The 24,284-nt window shown below is 47.5% G+C and overlaps 2 non-coding genes across 2 annotated transcripts; one reads left to right on the forward strand and one right to left on the reverse strand.

Annotated features, from left to right (window-relative positions):
• Positions 1-485: 485 nt before the first annotated feature.
• Positions 486-567, reverse strand: TRNAS-AGA. The gene has a single exon. It is a non-coding gene; the product is annotated as a tRNA-Ser (tRNA).
• Positions 568-2,558: 1,991 nt separating this feature from the next.
• TRNAC-GCA lies at positions 2,559-2,630 on the forward strand. The gene has a single exon. It is a non-coding gene; the product is annotated as a tRNA-Cys (tRNA).
• Positions 2,631-24,284: the final 21,654 nt, after the last annotated feature.

The following is a 24,284-nucleotide window of genomic DNA, read 5'->3' on the forward strand; positions in this document are numbered from 1 at the left end:
AAAAACTTAGTGTCACTTATTTTTTCTCTGTCCTAGTAAGAATGAATTGAATTTTGTGACTTTCTGGAAAGTGCAGCGAGATTAAATGTGGGGAATTCAGTCAGTGTGTTTGTGAGCTGATGTTTTCCTCTCACAGGTCAGTGCCTGCATTGAAATACCAAAAGGGATCTAAGGGCTGGTGTACGCTGGGCACTTCACTGGCAGAGCGGCGTCTCTCAGGGTATGAAACCCCCCGTCCACCCATATAGTTACAGTGACCTAAGCCCTGGTTAGATAGTGCTAAAGAAAAGGAAGAATTGTTCTGTCAATGCAGCTATTACAGGGATGGAAAAACCTCTCCACTGACTGTCTACTCCAGAGTGCTATAGCAAGTGCCACAGCAGCATTTTAAGTGTAGACAGAGTGAAACTAGATTTAGCTCCAGTTTGCACTGTGAATGCTCAGGCACTAAAACTAGAGTAATCATAACAGCAGTGCAGTGCTTGCGTAGTTGGCAGGATTTGAGCCTGCACGGGGCAACCCCAATGGATTTCTAATCCATCGCCTTAACCACTCGGCCACAACTACTTGATGTATAATTGTTTTACTACACGATAATTCAGTTCTCACTGACTTGTCTCTTCAAATTGTTTGCTCAGACCAGCTTCCCCAGCACATTCATGGCTGTGCATCAGTGTAAGTGTGTCCTTGGGTGAACAGCGAGAATTCCTGCCCATTTCCCTTCCGGCTGGAGCAGGATGAGAGTGTGTTTGTGTGAACGACATTGCTGTAGATTGTTGTTCATTCCCCACTCTGACAATTCAGACAGTCCCTTTCCTAGTCAAATCTCCAGCACATCGTTCCAATATCAGGTGGCAGGATTTCTCTGGGGCACTGAAATTTTTCAGGGGGCTGGTGCATGAACTGAGCCTTGCATTCCACCCTTGATGTTTCATGGACTAACAACAGCAGCAGAAAGAAAGAGCCGAGCCAATATCTCCCTGGCAGGGATGCAGGTGCCACGTCCCCTCTGTCTGACCATCGCATTGTAGGAGAGAAGATTTCACTGGAATCGAATGCCCTGGCTCAGACCAGAGACACAGGGAGGTTTTGCTGTTCATGGATCTGTGCAAAGGAAATTGTGTCTCTGTGTGAAATGGAGGCAGGAAATGAAACACCCAATGCCCTAAGGAATGCAGGTGAAGGACTCGGGCTGAGCAATGATTTAACAGGGGTTTGTTTCAATTTATTGGCCTGATTAAAACTATGGCGAAAAGCCCCCTGTACCAGGGGCTGCGGGACAGGACAGGCAGATCTGCGCGGAGTGTTCAGAGCTGCCCCGTATCTGCCCTTTGTCTGCACCGCCCCTGCTCCCAGAATGCACCAGGCCCTGGACTGAACTCTTCCCCTGCCGGCCAAGCTGGTTTTGTTTGCTGTGATCCTGTTGGCTTGGCAGGGGGGGAAGTGACAGTCCCACCCCAGAGCCAACGCCCCCCTGTCACCCAGCCCCCTGACCCCCAGCAGTGCAGGTCAGCTAGGAGCTGGGCCCTGCCAGGCACTCAGGGGCATCTCTCCTGCAGCTGGGGGCTCTCCCCAGCGTGGTCTGTGGGAGCTCGCGCACTAACGGGGCAGCGGCAGCAGCCGCGTGGTGGGTTGGGCTGGTGACCCGGGTCCATCTCCTGGGGTCGGCTGGGTTCATGCTCAGGCGACTGGCCCCAGCCACCGGCCGAGCCCCACGGCCACGCTGCTGCTGTTACCGCACTAGCCCCTCACGCCCCCATTCCCTCACTGAAGCAGGAGAAGGTTTGCAGGGAGGAGGGGGGGGGGTTGACCCCAATATCCCAGAGCTGATTCTCCCCACAAAGGGGTGTGTGCATGTGGTGGGTGCCATGTGCAACGCCCTGTGCCCATGAGGAGGGGACCGGAGCTCTGCCGGCAGGAAGATTTATCCTGCAGGAGCCCTGCCCCCCTCCCCCAGGGGTTCCCCTGGAGCAGAGAAGCTTTGAATCGTCGCTGGAGACTAGAGACACCCGAGCAGCACGAGCTGCCTGGCAGAGGTTCTGGATCAGGGCCTCACGGGCACATTGGCCTCATTCCCTCAGGGCTGCCCTGCCCAGTGCCAGGGCTGCTCTCACTCCCCAGCACAGAGGGGGCTGCAGGCTCTTTGCCAAGCTGGGTCCCAGCTCAAGGCAGATTTAACACTAGCAGGGGGCCCAGGCATGTGCTGGTGCCGCTCAGGGAGGGAATCTGGGCCAAAGACTGATTAGAAATTGGGTAACACTGACGTGGGACTAGAAAGACCCTTGCTGGGACGTGGGGGGTAGGTAGCCCTCATTGTGTACCGTGCCCTTGCCGAGACGTCTCTGGGAGAGCGGGTTCTTCCTGATGGGCCACCAGCACGTCTTGTTGGTCCTGATGTCGGCTGCTCCTTTGCTGATACTGACAAGCTAGTTGTGGGCCTTTCCCACTCACCCCATAGCTCCGGGATGCACAGACAGCAACACAGGTGTGGAAGAAATGAACTCCACTCTCAGGTTTCAAGATCCTTAAGATCACTGCCATTGCCAACATAATTGTCAGGGGGTATAGCTCAGTGGTAGAGTGTTTGACTGCAGATCAAGTAGTCCTTGGTTCAAATCCAAGTGCCCCCTTAAAAACCTGGTCCTTCAACAGCAATAATAATTGCATATCCATTTCCATTATGTTCAGGAGCTCCACTGACTAGGGATACCTGAAATGAATGGAAACACTCAACATCTTCCTGTGCAAATGCATAAAAACCTAGCAAACATGTCCCCCAGCTGAAATCAGTTCCAATCCTCTAAGTGTCTAATTTGTGTTTTCATCAAATAAACAAAGGCACATGAAGACACATTTGCAGCTCCTTGGCCTCCATGGGCTACAATGTGCAGAAGAACAAGAACCACATCCACGTGAGAGGAATGGACTAGTCTGTATTACATTTGGTAAGTAAGTTGCCATTGGGACTGAAAACTCTACTGGAGGTGGACAGGAGCCTGTTACAAAACTAAAATAACCAAGATTTACCCAACTCCCTGTTACACATTCAATCCTCTGTTTGTGCACACGGCATCAACTGGGGCTCTAATAAATGGCAGCCTTCCTTTAACACAGATCGTTGTTCCTTGTGACTTTCAGATACATTCGAATGGCAGCTGTTCAGAGGTCATGTGCTGCTAGTTCATGAGCAGCAGCAGAGTCTCTGTACGTTTCCCAACCGTAGAGCTGGGTGTGTCTGCATCCAAGTAACTGCAGAGTCAGTGTAGTCCCAGACAGTTAATTGCACAGTCTCACTTTCTGGTCTCATTGATCATTTGGGTAGAAACAGCAACGGTTTGGTGGGTTTTGGTTTTTTCCCCCTTCGTTTTCTCCTAAGGAATGTGTGATCTTGAGCATGTTAGTTTAAGTTCCCTGTGGGTCAGAAAAATTCCATCTCCTTGAACTAGCTGGGAAGTGACCTGTTTGTATAACCTAGAATAAAGGAGCTTTTGTAAAGCAGTTTCATCTTTAAATATGCTGGGATAAAAATAGTAAACAGTAAATTCCACGGCCAGACACCAGGCCAGGATCAGTCGATGGGGCCAGGATCAATTAATTACAGAAGAAACAAACTCTTGGGAAGTAGCTGTAATTTGTCCCCAAACCTTTCCTTGTTCTCATATGCTATCAGGGATGCTCTTCTAGAGGGCAGAGTTAAGGTTATCTGGGCATGTACCCTCACTCTGTATTCCCTGTTTTTCCAGCGTCTGAGTTTTACTGAACTTGATGTTCTGGAAGGTAAGAGATATTCACAGTCAAAGTTAACTCTCTGTTAACAAAGGTTTTGTTATTGACAAATAATGAGACTAATCCTTCACTGCAGTAATTCCACTGACTTCCTCTTTCCTCATTTCTAGTTCCAAACAAATAAGCAAATTAAAACAATATTGAGAACTAAAATGCTGTGAGAAAATGGAAATTTTAGTAGCTCAAATTTCAGTTTCTTCTGTGTCTTGTGCGTGTGTAAATGGCACAACATGTTAATTTATAAGCACATCTTTCTTAACTTCTTTAAATATTCTGTAGTACATTGACTATATCCAGTGGGTTGTTCAATGCAGTGAGGTTTTCATGCATTGACCATGCATTGAATGGGGCAAAAGAGGAAAGTCGAGCTGAGGAAGGCAGGGCAGAAGCTAAGCGCCTCAGTGCGGCTACGTGGGGTTAGTAGAGCACCACCAGTCGTTCTGCAAAGCCTGGGGAGGTGCGGTTGGCTGCTGGGAGGTAGAATCCTGTGCCTGCCTCTTGGCTTCCCAGGGATGGCTACTTGCAGCCCAGGAGAAGAAGGATGGTTCTGGGTGAAAGGAAGACAAGCAAAGCTCTGGGAGGAAATTTGGGTGCGGGGTGATGGCTCTGCTCTGGGGGAGGGGGTTGGGGTGCAGGAGGGGTGGCGCTTACCCCGGGCACTGCAGCTCCCAAAGTGACCGGTACACACAACCCTCTGGCAGCAGCTCCTAGGTGGGCCGTGCCAGGGGGGTCTCTGTGTGCCACTGCCTGCAGGTGCTGCCCCCAGAGCTCCCATTGGCTGCAGTTCCTGGCCAATGGGAGCTGCGGAGTTGGTACTCGGGGCAGGGGCAGCGCATGGAGACACTCCCCCCGCCCCAGGGGATGCTGGGACATGCCAGCCATTTCTGGGAGTGGCACGGAGGGACAGAGGCAGAGTGGGCAGGGAGCCACCTCAGTGCTGCTGGCACATCTCTGCACACCCATGGGGGTAGGGGAGCAGAGGGCCTCCATGTTCTGCCTGGGGTAGGGGCAGAGCACAGAGCTGCCTCCCCTCCCGGGTCTATTACAGGAGTGGGTGCGTGGGGTCTTTTGGCCTGCAAGGTGCAGCAGGTCGGACTAGATGATCACACTGGTCCCTTCTGACCTTAAGGGCTCTGAGTCTAAAAGGGAAAGGGAAGTAAAGTAAAAAAAACCCCAAATACTGCAATACCAGGATGACTCCACCTGCTCATTGTATAGTCCCACCCCTTTCTTCTTCCCCTGGGTGTTTAATGACCTGCAGGACATTGATTCTCTCATTCCATTGCTAAGGTGATACAATGTGACTGAAATTAAACCCATTCCCAGCAGAGAAAACATCACATCCCTGCATTGACTTGGAATTGAACGCAGGTCAACGGCTTGGGAGGCAGCTATGCTCACCACTATACCACCAATGCATCTTGCAAAAGTACCACTTATGCTTGTCCAATGAGGCTAGACCAGAATTGAGGCATTTTGCTGCCTGTTAAAATGTACTGGAGTCTCATCACTAAAAAAAAACTACCTCTGTTTTCACCTGGGTTTGAACCATCAGCCTCTCAATTAGGTCACCCAAGTGGTTACTCACACACCCAGGTAACTACCCTACTTCCCAAGCTTGTCTATGAAGCACCTACAGGGGCACACCTGGCTAGTGAGGGAGATGCACTGCTGGGGTTCTGAGTTCAAGCCTCACCCAGAGCATCGGTTTTCATTAGCCATGGAGCTTCCCCCCCTCACTTTGTCTCAGTCACATGGAAAGTGCCATACCAGGGTGAGAAGAGTAAATTCTAAACTCTGAAATGTGGAGGTGGCCTATAGATTGGGATAAGGGGTTTGAAGAGAAAAAGCTCTAAGGATATAAAACCAGACAGGCTCCAGGGGCAGGTACGGTACAACGCCTCAACAGGGAGCCATTCGGGGAGGGTTTCACGTCCTCTGTTAAATGTCCTGAGAGGTATTTTAAGATGAAGATAACACCATGGCTAACAGTTGACTGGCACGTCCTGGGTTAAAGGAAGGAAGGGACTTGGGTTAATAGTGGGAAGATTTGTGTTACCGTCACTGTCTGACCCCCCTTCAGTGCAGAGGTTTGTACATTGTTGGGTGGAATGCACAGACTCCTGGAGAGCAGGGGCAGCTGTTTCCATGGCAGAGAGCCTGGCCCTTAGGAGACTTTATTGACTTGCTGTTTTGAAGCAATTCAATAAAATAACGGTGGAGCTACAATGTCCAGTCCAAAATTTCAGCCCCCTCCACTGCAAAAATGCTGTTTGAGGATCTAAACAGGAGGCTTCGGCGCTAGGACACCTGACCAGAGAGCGCAGTGGGGGGTGTAAGAGCTGCTGACTCTGAGGGTCCTGGGCTAAATCCACTTGCAGGTGGAAGTGTTTTGATTTACTTGATGGATAATGAGCACCAGCTACCAGGGGAGAAGCCCTGCGAACTTGCTGCCACTCCAGCTGCTGCCCCGGCGGGGGGGGAGCCCCAGGGGGCCTGCTGCTGCTCCAGCCACCCCAGGAGTGCTGCTGCCAGGGGCCACCGAGCTGCGGCTGCTCCTGCTGCCCGCGGAACCACAGGAGGGAGATGATTTTTTGACAGTGACGGACGCCTCGTCCTAAAGGCCTTTGTCTGCCCCCTTCTAGTGACTGTTTGGTACAGGAATGCAGCCCTCACTCCTGGGGCTCTCCTGGGGAAATAATGTTTCTGTGCAAAACACCAAAGCTTTTGACAGAAAGGAAGAAAAGGAAATGGCCACACGATGGGACTAGGACATAAGGAATGAAACACAAGATGCTTCTCCCATGTGCATTGACTTTGAACCTTGTTCTTTGCGGTGTTGTCTCTCATGTCCTGGGACCAACATGGATACAACAAGGGGGAGGAGGTCACATAATATCTTTTAAAGGACCAAGGAAGGGAGTATTATTTACTCCTTCTCATAACACAAGAACTAGGAGGGGTCACCACATGAAATGAATAAGCTGCAGGTTTGAAATGAACACACTTCCCTCAAGCTGCTGGCAATGCTTCTACTAACGCAGCCCAATCTGCTGTTAGCCTTCTTGGCAACAAGGGTGCTGTTGACTCATATCCAGCTTCTCATCCACTGTAATCCCCAGGTCCTTTTCTGAAGAACTGCTGCTTAGCCAGTCGGTCTCCAGGCTGTAGCAGTGCAGGGGATTCTCCCTTCCTAAGTGCAGGACTCTGCACTTCTCCTTGTTGAACCTCCTCAGATTTCTTTTGGCCCAATCCTCCAATTTGTCTAGGTCACTCTGGACCCAAACCCAACCCTCCAGCGCTTGGATTCTTTACATGCTTTCACAGAGTGAAGAGCACATGTTCCATGATTTCATATGGCAGAGTTTTATGCTATAGGGAGCTTTCCCTGTGTGAATTTGACAGGTGAATCAAAATAGAGACATATTGTGACCCTTCTCAGGAGCTGAGGCTGAGAGTTTCCTTGTTGCCACCTTCCACTAGGAAGAGGGAGTTTTGCATTTGGCAGCTGGATGTTAGTGACCAAACTCACCCAGCCCGTCAGGCACTCACGGACCCTCCTCTGAGCTACAGCAGCCACCCTAACCCCTGAGTTCCTTCAATGTGTCCCCCTCTGGGGTCCAGCCCGGATCACCAGATACTCAGAGAAATCCCAGATTCTCTCTGCCCAAAGCAATGGTATGTGGGATTGTTGTGCATGAGAGTGTGAGAAACTGATATGCAAGTTTCTAGAATGAGGCTAGTTCTTATCTGCTGGTAGGCAGTAACAGGATAATAAATTAGAAGGTTAGACAGAATGGCAATTACCCAATGAAGTTACAGTTGTGCCTGTGTGTACCTTATTAACCAATTAGCAATTGCTTGATTGCTTGGCCTTAATTGTATATAAGAGCATGCTGGAGAGAAATAAATGACTTTTCTGCCAATCACACTGATTGTTGAGCTTTGTTCATGTACGCCTGCGATGCAACAAATGGTGACCCCGACGTGATTCGTATCGAATGAAAGTGTCGGTGGCCTGACCCAGGCGGAGAAGCCTGAGCCCAGAGGCGGGCGGCTGGGAGCCGCGGCGGGGAGTGCTTGAGAAGCCCCCGGACCCCGACGTGACTCGTATCTAATGATGATAGTGTCGGGAGCGTGAGCCCAGAGGCGACCGGCCAGGAGCCTGAGCCCAGAGGCGAGCGGAGGAGCTGCGGTGGGGAGTGCTTGAGAAGCCCCCGGGCGTCCGAAAAGAGAGGCGCACCTGAGCCCTGAGGAGAGCGGCTATAAGCCACGGAGGAGAGGGGCGGCTATAAGTTGCGGAGGAAAGCGGCGGCTATAAGCCGCGGAGGAGAAGGGCGGCTATAAGCTGCGGTGGAGAAGGGCAGAGCAGCTAACGTGAGTACCGCTGTCTCAGCTGAAGAAAAGATAACACAGAAGCTTTATTTGCACATTATGAACCGACAGGGGGAAAAGATTTCCCCTGCTGCACTGATTTACTTATTAAGAAGAGAGGGGGAGTTGGGGAGGCTCCTCCTGACCGGCCTTCGGGCACAGGACGAGGAGGTGCTCCGCTGGAAGCGAGCCCTGGACGGGAAGACGTTGGAGTGCACGGCGCAGGCAGAGGCTCGTGCCGTAGCCCCGGAGGTCGCTCGGACCTACAAGCAAGTAAGTTGTTTTGGCAGGAGCCAGAAGAAGGCGTCCTACGCTGGCTGGTCTAAGCCTGGGACAGTGCCGGGAAAACCGTTATGCTTCTCCGGTATGAGCAGCAACAGCTGGGTGTTCTGACACAGGATTTACAGTTTAAAAGAAGCCAAGCAGGGAAAGAAAAGGAACAGGATGATTTAACCGAAGAAAAGCTCATTCTTTTCTCGCCCCAGTCAAGGACACATATTGCTAACAGCTAAGACTTGGCGAACAGCCCAGACTAAAGAGAGCTTGACTGGGCCCAAAAAAGCTAATGAGAGCTGCAAAATCCTGCCAGGCACTAACGGACTGTGTTAGCTGTCTCCTTTCACAGGTATGGAAGAGCTGCCCAAAGATCCTAGCAGCCCTGCCATTTTTGCAACCAGGAGACTGATTGCCTGGACCCATGATTTTATTGCAAAAGACCCCTTCACATCAGGAGAATTTTCCTACTGATGATTGGCCTAATTATTTTTTAGTTCCATTGTGCTTTTAAACAGCAGGAAAAAAGGACAAGGTAACGTGCTGTCTAATCTCTCCCTTGTCCGCTGCAGCCCCCACGTCCTGATTATTTCCCCCGTAGAAGCTGAACCACGAAGGTGGTGGAAAAGAAGAAAAAACACTCACGTTGTTGATATTGCCAAAGTCCAGAAATTCCTGACTAAAAGGACATTGAGAACTGACCCTGGTGAAGAAACAAAGAATTGCACACTGGCAGGAAGAAATTTGGGACTCCTGCTAAAAAATGTGGTATTGATTGGATTTTGGGGTTTATTCTACAGGCTGCGCCCTGTGTTTTGGATAAAATTTTAGCATGTATTGCCCTCCCTAATTGGATTGTAATGATATTACCCCCCCCCCCGTTACTAACCCCAATTTTTTAGAGCCTACTTGTTTTTTTGTTTTTAGAGTTTGAGAAAACTCGGCCAAAAGGTTTGTTGAGTATTCTCAAAGGGGGGAGTTGTGGGTTATTTAGGCATAAATTTAGGTAATTTGGGAGAATGGCTTTGAATTTATGTAACCCGAAGTACTTTTATGTAAAGTGCTTTTGTTAGCCTTATTAGGTTTTGTTAATTTTGTGTTATGTGCTGATTATTGGCTGTTGTAGATTGCTTGATATTAGATGTAGTCAATATTATAATAGATAGGTTGAATGCACATGTTGTAATTAAAGTTATGCATAAAAATGTAGCCCCCACGGTGGGAAAGTACAGATAATTGCTCGCAGTAGAGATTAGAAGGGGGGGGCTAGTTAAGAAGTACACCCTCCTAGCTAAATTGATAGTGGAATAAGTTGGTGTTTATGTAAGGAACGGTTTAGCAAGAGGAAAAAAGGATTGGGCCCAGGCGGGTAGGCAACAGACAGAGAATCTGAAGAGGAAAAAAGGATCGGGCCCAGGCGGCCAGGCTACAGACAAAAGCTTGGGAATTTCAAATATTCAGGGGGATACTTGGAATGGTGATTTAAGTTGAGAAAGGTTGTTGTTAAAGTACAAGCAAGTAATTTAAGGCAGAGTAAAAGGTTAATTTTGTGGTTGCTGAAGGGAATACTAGCTGAATTTTGTAAAATGCTAAAAGAAAAGTTTTTGGTGTTTTTAAATGTTTGTAATAAATTTAGGCAAAGAAATTAGTTTGCAATTGTTTGGCCATAAATAATTTTGTTGCATTAGCTGAAGAATGTATATAGTGCTATGTAATTGAGATTGTATTAGGTTTTATGGGCATATAAGTGGTGATGTCTTTTTTTTTTTTTTTAGTGTTTAAAAGTAGAAGTTAATAGTAAGAATTTTTAAGCTGTGATTAGCTTTGGATTTTAGAAGTAAGCTAGGAAGCAATTGTATTAATGTAAATGATTTACCTGATGAAGTAACTCCCCTGTTTTGCCTGCAAGCTATATAGGGTATTTGTATATTTTAAGTAATGATTGATTGCCCAGTAGGGGTAGACTTGCTTTTGTTTTTTAGATATTAAAGAAATTTGATGCTAGCTGCATAGATTTTAGTGTACCATGCATTTATTAATAGAGTTAAAATTTGTGTTTTATGTTTTGTTTGTTTGTGATGTTTGTTTTTCTGGCCAGAATTATTGTTCTGTTGTTAAGATTTTTATGTGGTTTATGTTGTGTTTTCTCTAGGACCCCTGCTCCTCAGTGTCAGTTTGATCACCTGACATATGAGGATGAATTAATAACAGAAATTTGTCACAAGATGGTGTGCAATAGAGTATGGGGGAACCCTGCAGAATTTACACCATTTATTTGTTTTATTTTTGTTGATTTATGTTTGTTTTGTTTGATGTTGTTGGTGTTGTATGTTATGAATTGCATGGTTATAGGTGAGTTTTGTAGCATAAGATATACTATTTTTTTTTGTTTTGTTTTGCATGCCTTTTGCTATACAGTTTGGAGTAGTTTCTTGGATGTTTTTAATTTTTTTTTGTGTTTAAGAATAGGGGGGAGATGTTCGGTTGCATCTTCCCTATGCTGCCTTGGTGGAAAATTACAGCAGCGTGGTTACAAGAATAGAGGGATGAGATAAAGTTGTTATGAGAAAGTAGGGGAATGCCAGGTGGCCTAGCTGAGATTGTTTTCAAGGTCCTAGGTGGATTCCGGCGAAGTGGGTCCGGCCTTGGCTGCGTCCTCGGGCGCGACAGCAGGCAGAACCCTCCTGGCCCTTGGGCCACTTGCATTACCTGGAGGAGGGATGTATAGGTAAAAGTAGGGCACTGCGGAAGATATTGTTACGGTTTAGTTAGGCCGCTGGTGTTTAGATTTGCTTTTAGTTTTGCTGTGTAATAGATTGTAGTAATGTGATGCTATGAGCTGGGAATGTTTTGCTGTGCCTTCCCTTTTTTATTATGAGAAAAGGGGGGAGGTGTGGGATTGTTGTGCATGAGAGTGTGAGAAACTGATATGCAAGTTTCTAGAATGAGGCTAGTTCTTATCTGCTGGTAGGCAGTAACAGGATAATAAATTAGAAGGTTAGACAGAATGGCAATTACCCAATGAAGTTACAGTTGTGCCTGTGTGTACCTTATTAACCAATTAGCAATTGCTTGATTGCTTGGCCTTAATTGTATATAAGAGCATGCTGGAGAGAAATAAATGACTTTGCTGCCAATCACACTGATTGTTGAGCTTTGTTCATGTACGCCTGCGATGCAACAATGGTATGTCCCAGGTTACTAGTTTTACTGTGGACCACTGCTACTGTATCTCACACCGCACTTGAGTATAGTTATCAAACAAGCAGAAATTTATTTAACAACCGATAGAGATTTAAACAAACAAATGTGAGTGATGGAAACCAACTGTTACCAACTAAACAAAATCAGAAAAGGCAACCTACATTTTTTAATAGTTAGCTTTCCTATCTAAGTAGAGTCTCACCTCACACTTCAGTCAATTTCACTGATTGCCAGTCCCTAGGCGCCACGGCCCTGCCTTTCATGAAGTGCCACTGGTCATTAGGAATCTCCTTGGTGAATGGACCCAGAGTGTTTTTCTCCACCCTGTTATGAACTGAATCAGTCTTTTGTCTTTATTCACAGAAAGGATGATCTCCTCATTCTCATATTGTCCTTGTCACTTCCACAGGGTTTTGATGTCTATAATTTGTCTTTGATGGTTTTCCATTGGCTTTTCTGGGTTGGTGCAGAGGCTGACAATGGAGCAATACATCACATAACTGGCTAGCAAGGGAGAGGTGCCAATTCCCTCCCACTGGAATGGGCCGTCCCCACCAAGACCTATGATTGGGGTGACTCACTTTCACAAAAATACCATATGGGCATAATTTTCCATGTACTTACATTACTCCTTAACCATGCCTCGTACACACCTCTCGCAGTGAGTAGGAGTATCAATAATTTACAAGCTTTCAGTAGAGATCTCACTGCTATGCTTCCTGGATAACTATCATAAAAGCAGTGTATTAGGTGTGGGGAGTTTGTCAGGTCTGACACAGGAGTTGCTTGTGAAGAACAGTGACCCCTTTGCCAATTGGCACCAATGAGCTTTTGTCACAGATGCACTGAGCTATACAGTCACCCCCTGATAGAACAGAAAGGCCAGCACAAAAAACAGAGAGAGGAACAATAAGATACTAAAATGACAATGGCTGGAACTCTCCATTTCTCTCAGTCTTTGCATTCATGGGAACTAAGAGCTGTAGCTACAGTTGAGGAACCAGATGAGCAGACAGCTGGCTCAGCCCTCCATACGAGTAACTTTCTCACACATAGGGAGATGGGTCAAAATTGGAATTGATGTTAAGGCTGTGTCTACACTTCAAACACTGGAAATATTCTTCTGACAACCCAACACTGCCTACACTGGGGCTCAGGTCACATTAACTACTTCTCTCAGTGGAGAGGACTTTTCACACCCCTGAGAGATGTGGCTCTGCCAACAGAGCTTTTCAACATCGACCAGCCTTTAGATGGCTTATTGACCTGAAAGGCAATGGATTTCAGTCTTTTTCTTTATATTGATGGTTGATGAGTGCAGCTGTCCTACCTGCTGGACACATCCTGTGACAGATGTCAGGCCTTTCCTTTGCAAATTAGAGAAGTGGGGAAGACAGTGACCCTTACAGTCTAAGCTGGTAAAAATTTATACAACTTGTCACCTCGAGTAGCTTTCCTTTGAATAGAAATTGACTTAGAAACTAAACAAAATAAATTCTATTTGAAAACACAAAATACTAAAATCTATACTGGGCCAATATTCTCTTATACACACTTTCTCACACACATTCTCCCACCCCAACCTTTGGAGTGAGGTTTTCTACCAGAACTCTTTATACTACAGGGGGTAAATTAAATCAAATTAACTATTCAAGATTAGCCACCATTTCCTGTACGACTATCAAAACAAAACAAAAAAAACTTTCAGTTTTCCAAAATACTTCAGATTATCACACATTTAGTCTCTTCTTCTTTAACCAATAACTTCACCAATAATCTCATTTTAATAGATGATAAAAACATATTCAAAGATCACAAATTCTTATCATATATGTTAAGTTTTCTTCTAATGCCCATTGCCAACAACTGAACCTTGGCTCAAGATGTGGTTTGTCCCAACCACTTCTGTGAGTTCATATATCTCAGGATCTTCTGCTGTATGTGGTGGTGGAAGGGTCTCCTATGTGGGAATCTTTGCATCATGAGGAAAAATACCTCTCGTGTCACACTTTTAATCTTTCGAAGTGAGAGAAGATAGAGAAGTGATGTAAATGCATAAAACACAAGAGAGAACTGTCTGGTCTACACTAAAGACATTTATCGGTTAACTATATTATTCCAACGTGTGACAAATCCACACCACTGAGCAATGTAGTTACACAGCCCTAACCCCCTGTGTAGATAGCTATACATCAGCAGCAGAACTTCTCCTGCCAAAAGAGCCACTGCCGCTTGCGAGGGTTGGACTAATCAAGTCCGATAGGAGAAATCTCTCCCATTGGCTGAAAGCGTCTGTAATAGCAGCGCTACAGCAGCGCAGCTACATTGGTGCAGCTGCACCAACATCAGCTTTATTGTGTAGCCACAGCATCAGACACAAAACCATAGAATCAGAACTCAACATGCGAGTATCCAGAAGTCTGAAATTGGAGCCTGATACATTCATTGCCTCATTGGTTACCATCATTTCTACAGCCTTGAAGTCCTTGTTACCCAATCAGGCAGCCAGTTTGGGATCCACGGGGAGGGAATGTCCTTTGAAGCTCTCTCTCTTTGGATCCAAATGGTAAAGGATGATTGTTCTCAATGTAACCTGGCATCCTTTGGAACTGTAATCAGTGACACTGAACTAGGAAATGGAGTTGTACAAACAATTTTCCTTGGGTCATTGGTCACCATAGCTTCCTTTACTGGGGTGGAAACCAAGAACGGGATGTGGACTCTTTCAGCCCCAGCTCTTTCCAAATCCTTGGTCTTGGTTAGGGTAAATTTACACTTCTCCGAAGTAGAATCCTTTACAAAACCACTCCAAATCTCAGTAGTGTTAGTGAGGCTTACCAAAACATGCCTAGCTTTTCTTTAATTTGGTGGCACAGTTCCAGGCAAGGGACTGGATACAGGGCTGGATCACAATCTTCATTAGTGACCAGAGTTGGAGTTTCTATTAAAAAAAAGCTATTTTTCTGCAGCTATTAGATTTCCAAAACTGATTTGATTCGATATACATTTTTAGCACCTGCAAAGGATAAATTCAACAAAACTCCACTTCTATTTCCTCAACATCTGCATCATGAAGGGCAGCATCTCCGATACAATAAGATTAGCTAGGAAAGAACTTCTGTAGGGCCTGGGTTACAAAGGCTTTGGAACCAAATACATGGGCATTGTGCCTAGTTCAAAAATCACTTAGCATAGAATTTTCTCCCCAGAACATCTGGGACAATATTGACTTAAACAATTGAACTACACAGTGATCATATGCACTTCCTTCAGTTAGTTGGGGTTTCGCTGTTGTTCACCATTTCTGAGTAGAGATTTTAAATCACTGCTGTTTCTTTGTTAGCCTGTCCAGTAAATTGGAGAGTTCTCTAATGCTGACAGAACTGCACTTCAACCTTTCTCCATGACATCATGCAGGGATGGGGAAAAAGCAAAGCTGAAGTGAGAAATGATGACTTTAGCAAATAGTCATTTGTCTTAAATTCTCCAATAAATCTGCGCTACATCCTATCAAACTGAACTACTATCCAATTGAGTGACCAAACAGCCTTCAGGAAAGATAGAAACCCACATCACAGAGAGCTAGAATACATGGCAATGAAAGTGTGAAGTGAAATTCCAGAGCAGGTTATATCTGATTATTCAGAATCAGGACAAGAGATTCTCCCATCACATTCTCCTCTGATCCATTCAAACATACTTCACTCAGCACTGTCTCAATAGCCAGTTATGTTATTTACAAAATTTTTAGTATCCGAGCATTGCTATAATGGGGGACAAAACCACTCACCTTGCCAGAAGTGGCTTTACCAATAGATGGAACCTGGGATTTAAACTCCCAATGAGCACACTGTGTTTGGGATCCATTTGAATTCCCCTTCCAGGTCTTTGACACTTTCATCTCCAGTCAGAGCGACTCTGATATAGGATTAAAGAAGTCAAAGCATCATCTCCAAGCACAGACAGCTGAGAACTCGTCCTCACAGGACACTTTGAGAAGTAGATGGATAGAATGTGATGATGATAACCTCTGCATGGCTCAGACAAAAGGTAACAGTTCTGCAGTGATGGGGAAGGAGGGAATCTCTGCGTCTCCCCATCTCCTTCCAGTGTCACAGAGGCTGAAATTACACTTTCTTTTCCAGCCCTGCTCCTCTTCATTTAACTATAATTTGAAAAATTCCCATTATATCTGCTCTTCAGCACAACCCAGAGCAACGTGAGAACAAGTGGCAATGATACAATCTGTATCACTGGTGACTAACAATAACTTTGAAATAGGAAGAATAGTATAAATGTGATGCTCCCTGGTTCCTGATAGGAAGGGCACACTAGAATTACTCATGGGATAATGGAGTTGATAGAAAGGACAAATGGGTCCACCTCAAAACAGGGCAAACTGCAAAAGGCAAAAATAGGCCCCTCATCTGGTCAAACTGAGGGATAACCATGCTGCAAACAGTTCAAACAGCTTTAAAAGTTACTATGTGGGAATCAGGAAAATTATTACAGAAAAAAAAGTATTGATAGCCCTAGAGGTGTTTATGTTGTTGATCTCCCTTGCAGATTCTCTGATGACTAATATGGGCTAAGTGCCCACAGAAGGTTTTCCCACACTCACTGCATTTATAGGGTCTCCCACCGGTGTGGATTTTCTGATGCCTAAAAAGGTGTGAACTGCGACTGAAGATTTTCCCACACTCACTGCATTCATAGGGCCTCTCCCCTGTGTGGATTCTCTGATGTTGAGAAAGGGATGAGCTGTCAGTGAAGCATTTTCCACACTCACTGCATTCATAGGGCCTCTCCCCTGTGTGGATTCTCTGATGGGTAAGAAGGTTTGAGCTGCTAGTGAAGTTTTTCCCGCACTCACTGCATTCATAGGGCCTCTCCCCTGTGTGGATTTTCTGATGGGTAAGAAGGTTTGAGCTGCTAGTGAAGTTTTTGCCACACTCACTGCATTCATAGGGCCTCTCCCCTGTGTGGATTCTCTGATGTTGAGAAAGGGCTGAGCTGTCAGTGAAGCATTTTCCACACTCACTGCATTCATAGGGCCTCTCCCCTGTGTGGATTCTCTGATGTTGATAAAGGCCTGAGCTGCTACTGAAGCATTTACCACACTCACTGCATTCATAGGGCCTCTCCCCTGTGTGGATTCTCTGATGGGTAAGAAGGTTTGAGCTGCTAGTGAAGTTTTTCCCGCACTCACTGCATTCATAGGGCCTCTCCCCTGTGTGGATTTTCTGATGGGTAAGAAGGTTTGAGCTGCTAGTGAAGTTTTTGCCACACTCACTGCATTCATAGGGCCTCTCCCCTGTGTGGATTTTCTGATGGGTAAGAAGGTTTGAGCTGCTAGTGAAGTTTTTCCCGCACTCACTGCATTCATAGGGCCTCTCCCCTGTGTGGATTTTCTGATGGGTAAGAAGGTTTGAGCTGCTAGTGAAGTTTTTGCCACACTCACTGCATTCATAGGGCCTCTCCCCTGTGTGGATTCTCTGATGTTGAGAAAGGGCTGAGCTGTCAGTGAAGCATTTTCCACACTCACTGCATTCATAGGGCCTCTCCCCTGTGTGGATTCTCTGATGTTGATAAAGGCCTGAGCTGCTACTGAAGCATTTACCACACTCACTGCATTCATAGGGCCTCCCCTGTGTGGATTCTCTGATGGGTAAGAAGGTTTGAGCTGCTAGTGAAGTTTTTGCCACACTCACTGCATTCATAGGGCCTCTTCCCTGTGTGGATGCTCTGATGCCTAATAAGGTGTGAACTGCGACTGAAGGTTTTCCCACATTCACTGCATTCATAGGGCCTCTCCCCTGTGTGGATTCTCTGATGTTGAGAAAGGTGTGAACTGCTAGTGAAGCTTTTCCCACACTCACTGCATTCATAGGGCCTCTCCCCTGTGTGGATTCTCTGATGTTGAGAAAGGGCTGAGCTGCTAGGGAAGCATTTTCCACACTCAGTGCATTCATAGGGCCTCTTCCTGTGTGGATTCTGTGATGCTTTATAAGGATGGAGTAATCACATACGTTTTCCCCAAACTCACTGCATGTATTTTTTCTCTTTCTGCTGAGGATTTCCTGTTGTGTTGTGGTTTCCTTGAGGTCCTTCTGAGTTTCCTGACAGGAAATACATTTACCCACTTTCTCCCCTGGCTGGTTTCCCTGCTCTCCTTCTGGTCTGTGCTGAATGTCATGGGATTTTTCCGGCTTATGACTCCAGGACACATTCCTTTTCGATCTTTGTGATAATGCTCTGTGTTTATCCACTTGCTCAACATTTTCCTGCTGAGAATTCTCCTCCTCTTTCTCACATACCATTGCGTCACCTGCTGTGATACAGACAGAAACCTCAAACACGGATGGAAAGGGGAAGGCCAAACCAATACAAGTGCTGGAGAGAGGTCAAATAAAAATCAGGAACTTAACTCCCCCAAGTTCTTTCCCAAACAGGAGAGAGGAGGGGATCAATTCAGGCTTCACATCCCATCCAAATTCACAGGGGGAAGGGAGGAAGCTACTGCCTGGTGTCTGCTAGTGTCTACAGGAAGCCATGAGCTATATTTACCCTGAGGATACGACCCCTGCTAGGGACAATACTCAACTGAGAGACCTCCCAAGGGCATTGTAGGGCATCCCAGATGTTTCCTTCAGGCACTTACAGATTCTGAGTTGGTTTAATATTTCCTCACCTGTGCAGGGAGCTCTCAGGATCTCTCTTTCTTCTGAATGCTGGAGGTCTGGGACCCATGGCTCTTCCCCTTGTTCCAGCTGGGAGATCACATCAGGTTGGGAAATTGGAAACCCTGCTGAGATGAAAGAAAACAAAAGAGGTCACTTGATTTCATAACTTTGTCATAAAAAACATTCTATTAATTTAACTTCAGTGCTTAGTGTGACGGGTGTGCCTGGGGCAGTCCACACTGAAAATGCCAGGGTCAGGGCAGGATGAAAAAGGGAGAGCAGATGCTCCCAAAACTGGTGGTTAACACTGAAGTTAAACTCAACGACCAGTCACAAACTGTGCTTCTGATCCCACACACGGGTTATCGAAGCTGAAAAAGAAATCACACAGGCCCCTTTATTGCATTCCAGTTCTCCGACTCCCAATCAGCACCTAGGTCCAGTACAGTGAGAGGTTATTTAAAAACTCTGCTCATATACAAAATGTTTTTCTGACCCCAAAAGGTCAGCCACATTACAAGATCACTATAGGTTTGGATCTTACCCAAAGACCACACTGCCAGCCAATCCTTTAGCATGGAAAGACAAGACAGGACACGACACAGAAAAAGTTGTTAAATGGAAAAGCAGTGAGATGCATTCCAAAATCTATATATCAGGTTATTAGCAGTATTGTTGAGCTGCTGGCTTGAAAGTCCGTCTGGAACACATCCACAAGTTCGATGGGTCTTTCAGTCCTTTGTTCCAGGCTTCAATTTGTAGAGAAGTTGCTCCAGAGGTAGGAAGAGGGATTGAAGACAAAATGGAGATGATGCAGCTGCCCTTTATATTCCCTTTGCCATGTGGCTTGTACTTCCTGTGCCCCAAACACAAGCTTCACAGCACAGGGCATGGAAAAGCCTCGGAAGTCTCAGCACACAGACATACCCCTGCATGTCTTGCTGACTCAATAGGTTTATGCCCTTGATCAGGGATGGGCAAATTACGGCCCACGGGCCACATCCAGCCCACAGGACCGTCCTGCCCAGTGCCTGAGCTCCTGGCTGGGGAGGCTAGCCCCTCCCCCGCAGCCACACCACCGCGCGGGCAGTGCTCCTGCGGGGCGGGGCTGTGCGCTCCTGCTGCGCAGTGTGTCTGGCTCTGCGTGGTCCACGTGGCTGCCAGACACGCTGCTCTGAGCGGCATGGTAAGGAGGTGGGGGCGTTGGATAAGGGGCAGGGAGTCCCGGGGGGCAGTCAGGGGACAGTTGGATGGGGCGGAGGTTCTGGGAGGACGGGGGCTGGATAGGTGTGGGAGTCCCAGGGGTCTGTCAGTGGGCAGGGGGGTGGATAGAGGTCAGGGCAGGCAAGGGACAGGTAGCAGCGGGGTTGGGGAGGGGGTGGGGTCCTGGATACGAACCCATATCCACACCCCCGCCCCCTGACAGACCCCGGGACTCCTACACCTATCCAACCCCCCAGTTCTCCATCCCCTGACCGCCTGCCCAACCGTCCCCTGCTCCCTGTCCCCTGACTGCCCCCCAGGGCTCTCTGCCCCTTATCCAACCCCCTGGCTCTGGCCCCCTTACCACAGCCACGCAGCCTGCTGCAGCTAGACACGGGGTCCCTCAGGAGCGCGCAGACCAGCCCCCTTACCATGCCACTCAGAACAGTAGGAGCTCGCAGCCCCACCGCTGCAGCACTGCCCAGGAGTGGTGGGCCAGAGCGCTGAGGGTGTGGCATGTTGAGTCTGCAGTGGGACAGCGGGGGCGAGGGGACAGCAGGGGAGGGGAGGGGATGGGGGAGCCTCCCCGGCCGGGAGCTCAGGGGCCGGATGTGGCCCGCGGGCCGTAGTTTACCCACCCCTGACTTACACGTTAGTTTTTAAAAAGAACAGGAGTACTTGTGGCACCTTAGAGACTAACAAATTTATTTGTGGTTTATCTGCATTTCTTTTGTAAACAATTCTGACTTTTATGACTTGTTACCTGTAGTCACTTAAAATCTTTTTTTTTGGTAATTAACAATCTTGTTTTATTGTTTTATCCAACTAGCGTGTTTGGATTAAAGTGAAACTGCATTTGGGATGTAGCGGGGTGGACGTCCGCTCCTGCTCTGAAGGGCTGCTTGGGGGAAGTGGCTGCAGCTGGGGCCACACCCCAAACAGACTCAGCTGGCCCTATAAAGGCAGAGAAGCCAGGGGCAGATAGAGTCTCTCTCTGTTTGTGGAGGGAGATGGGCCCGGCTGCAGGGAGTTGGACACAGGGTACCTGAGTGAAGACGGGGCGGGGAAAGGCAGAGGAGCTGGGGAGCTCCAGCCTGGAAAGCCCCAGGCTGTGGCCTAGCAGAAGCCAATAGGTACTGGGGGGCTGCAGAGGGCAGCCCAGCGGTAGGCAAAGGCAGCAGGTCCAAACCCTCCTTGCCAGTGATGAGTGGCTGATACTGCAGCCTGCCCCAGGGTGTGGGGCTAGACGATGACTGGCCTTATACTGAGCCGAGGCGGGAATAGTGGGTGGGAGTTCCGTGGGGAGGGGAGACCCTAAGACTGAGGGGTTACTGGTAAGAGGGGCACCAGGTCCAGGGAGGGACACTGGAGGCCAGAGGACAGGCGGATCACCGGCCTGCAGAGGGTGCACGGGAGCTGGAATGAGCTAATTCCCAGAAGTCACCAGCAGGAGGTGCCGCAGGGATGAGTCCCCTCATCTACATGGGATAACAAGGCTGGTGCATGTCAGTTTCCACTGATGAAATGACAGACATCATATGAGCTTGCCTTGTTCAGTAGTGTGCTGGACAGGGAAAGATGCACATTTCTGGGGGAAGTCTGGGAGCAGAGACTTTTCTGGGGTTTTCCTGTGCTGCACTGTAACTCCTGGGTCGCTGACTAGCAGCACTCAATACTGTGTAGCTGGGAGCGAGTTACATGCTGGAGACTGTGTGTTAACTGCCCAGGAGCGGCTGCTCTCACAGTAAAACAGTGTAAAAGTCACCCCAGCTTGGGAAACTGAGGACACAGCTGTTCAACACTCCAGATTGCACTGTGGTTAATGTCACAGACACTCAATTTCAAAGAGGCTCCCAAAACACAGAGAAAGTAAATCCATGTCCCAGAAATCCAAGACTCCAGAGAGAGGGCAAGTCTCCCTGCCACTGCTTCTTGCTGACGGAGAGGTCCAGAGACAATGAGAGAGTCCTGGGGAAGCTGGGGACAGTAACCATGGGCTGGTGGGGTTCAGTGGAGAAAGGGAACAGGAAGGGCAGGGACAGTACTGAATGCAGGATCTCAGCAGTACTAGATGTCAGGATAGCACATAGTGCAGCCCATTGGAAAACATAATCCCAACTAGACATATAAAATGATGAGGTGTAAATTAGCTGTTTCCACTCAAGAGAGAGATCTTGGAGTCATGGATAGTTCTCTGAAAACATCCACTCAATGTGCAGCAGCAGTCAAAAAGCGAACGGAATGTTGGGAATCATTAAGCAAGGGATAGAAAAGACAGAAAATATCATATTGCCTGTATATAAATCTATGGTGCACCCACATCTCGAATACGGCTGTGGGAGCTGGATTTTATAATGTACTGAGAGAATTTAATGTATGATTTGATTTCATCCTGTCAGCCACCCTGTTTGAATAGCAGAAAGGAATGACAGACCAGAACAATCCTTCTGACTGATTATGGTCACCTTTTGTTTTAGGATAAGTTACACTGTCTACTACGGTTTCCTCTATGTATTACAAATTAGGCACTCTAGTTAAATCTACATGTCTTTGTTTTAAGGTTTAGTAAATAAGAGACAGGATTCTCTATTGTGTCTATGTTAAGTAGATTAGAGAAACATTGAAGGCAAGGTTTCATTTGCAATGCCTTTTTGCTCGATATAAAATACTACTGTTTGTATTCTCAGTGGGTTTGTGTGAATGAGGATGTATGCATCAGGAAAAGAGAAGGTGTAAAGGCCATTGTTATAGCCAGAGTCAAGGAAGAAGGAGTCAAGAGACTTAAATGACATCAAAGAATCAACAACGCGCATCCATAATGAAGGGCAGATTGATGACCCTGAGGTCAAGGCTGGCACCCCTGAGGACAATTGATTAAATCAGAACAAAAGGACAGGCTGACCCTCTCGAAGGTGCACTGGAATGTTTACACCAGTTAAGAAGTAACCGATCACAAACTGATACAGCAAAATCCATAGAGTTCAACAAAGGAAAAAACCATGCTTGGCCATGGGACTTTGGGTTCATCTTGCCACACTCCCGGAGCATTGGATTGCGACCGACAAGAGCCCAGCCCCACACTCGTGCTCAATCTATCTGGCCATTAGATTGACTTCAGCTACAACAGACCAGTAACTATGAAGAGAGAGAGTGAGAGAGAGAGTGTGTGTGTCTGTGTGTGTAAAAAGCATATGCTAACTGTTATATTCTCAATAAATGCTGTGTATTTACCTTCCTCTATAAAGATCCCGTGTGCTTTGTAGGAGCATAACACTGCATGCAGATGTGCTTGCCCCATCTCAAAGAAGTTTACTTATGCAAACAGGAGATATTTGACACTGTGCAATACTGTTCCTGTGTTCTGCAGCAGGGGAGGGTCTGTGGCAGTGTGTGGGTCCCTGGCATATTGGGGTGATGCAGAGACAGGACAGAGCAGAGGTGGCATTGTGGGGCTGGCGTGAACCATATCTCTTCATTTCCCCTTCCAAGAAATGAGGTGACAGGAACCCTTACCCAGCGAGGTCACAGTCTCATAGTTCTCCTGCATGACGTCTCTGCAGAGGGCTCTCTGAGCAGAGTCCAGCAGAGCCCACTCTTCCCTGGTGAAATACACAGCCACCTCCTCGAAGGTCACTGGCCTCTGAAAGAGCAAGAGTCCAACACTCAGTACCTGCTGCCCCACTCACAGCCCCACTATTTGTGGGGGAGAGAAGCCAATCAAATGCAAGCTCTGGGTGGATCACAGTCAGAGTCCCACTTCCACCCCACTCAGAGCATCCTGGAAACACCAGGTTAAGGGGACAAATAGAGAGTCCCTTTTCTCTCCCAGCAGATCCATCACACTCCTACTAGCCACAGACGGATAAAGGAGATGGAGCCCCTAGCAGGGACCAGGCAGAGCTCCCTGGTAGGAAGCCCAACACCCTCCCCATTGTGAGGAGCTGGATATGAAGGGAGGGGAATCTCCCCTAAACCTCACTAGTGGGTGTCCCCTTCATATCTCACAGCAGCCACTGGTTAGTCAGGTCAGGCTCCAGCACTGGGAGTCTGGTCAGTTTTCCTAGCCCCATGTAGGAGGGTTATTTTCTGTTTCACAAACTGGGGTATTTCCACCTCCTAATCTCATGGGTCTGTTCCTAGAATCTGGGCCACTCATTAAACTCCCCCCAGCAGGAATGTCACAAGCTGTCCTCCTCCCTTCCCCACCTTGTGCATTTCCTGCCCTGCTCCAAACCAGACTGTGCAAATCTTGCCATCTCTGGTGTATTTGCTGTCCCTCTCCCTCCTGCAGGAACCCACCAGCAACTCCCGATAATCCCTACCTGAACAGGCTCCTCTGCAGCCATTTCTCTCCCCTGTCCCATGGCAGGATGGGATGAGCTGGAGTGAAACATGGACATCATTCTGCAGCCTGGGAGGGTGAGAAGGGCAGTTGTGGGGGTTACAGAACAGGCTTTAGTTAATTTCACATCACAATTCCCCCAGGCCCTTTCCCTGCAGACAGACATCCTAGATTCTGCCATCCTGGGAAAATGCTCAATCTCTTTATTACAGTGTGGAGCTGGCCCCTCCTGCCAGGCTAAGCCCAGAGAGAGATTTTTAACCTTCCTTCTCCCTCTCCCAATCTCATAACTAAGTCTCTGAACACAAGGCTGGAAAAGAGCAGAACCAAAGGTGTCACTGTGGGGGATTCCCTCGGACACTGACCCCCCGGCAGTCACACCCCAGCAGGGGGAATATGGAGTCAAGAACCAGCTTTTC

Source organism: Mauremys reevesii, unplaced genomic scaffold (genome assembly GCF_016161935.1).
Source record: "Mauremys reevesii isolate NIE-2019 unplaced genomic scaffold, ASM1616193v1 Contig111, whole genome shotgun sequence".
Classification (NCBI taxonomy): domain Eukaryota; kingdom Metazoa; phylum Chordata; order Testudines; family Geoemydidae; genus Mauremys; species Mauremys reevesii.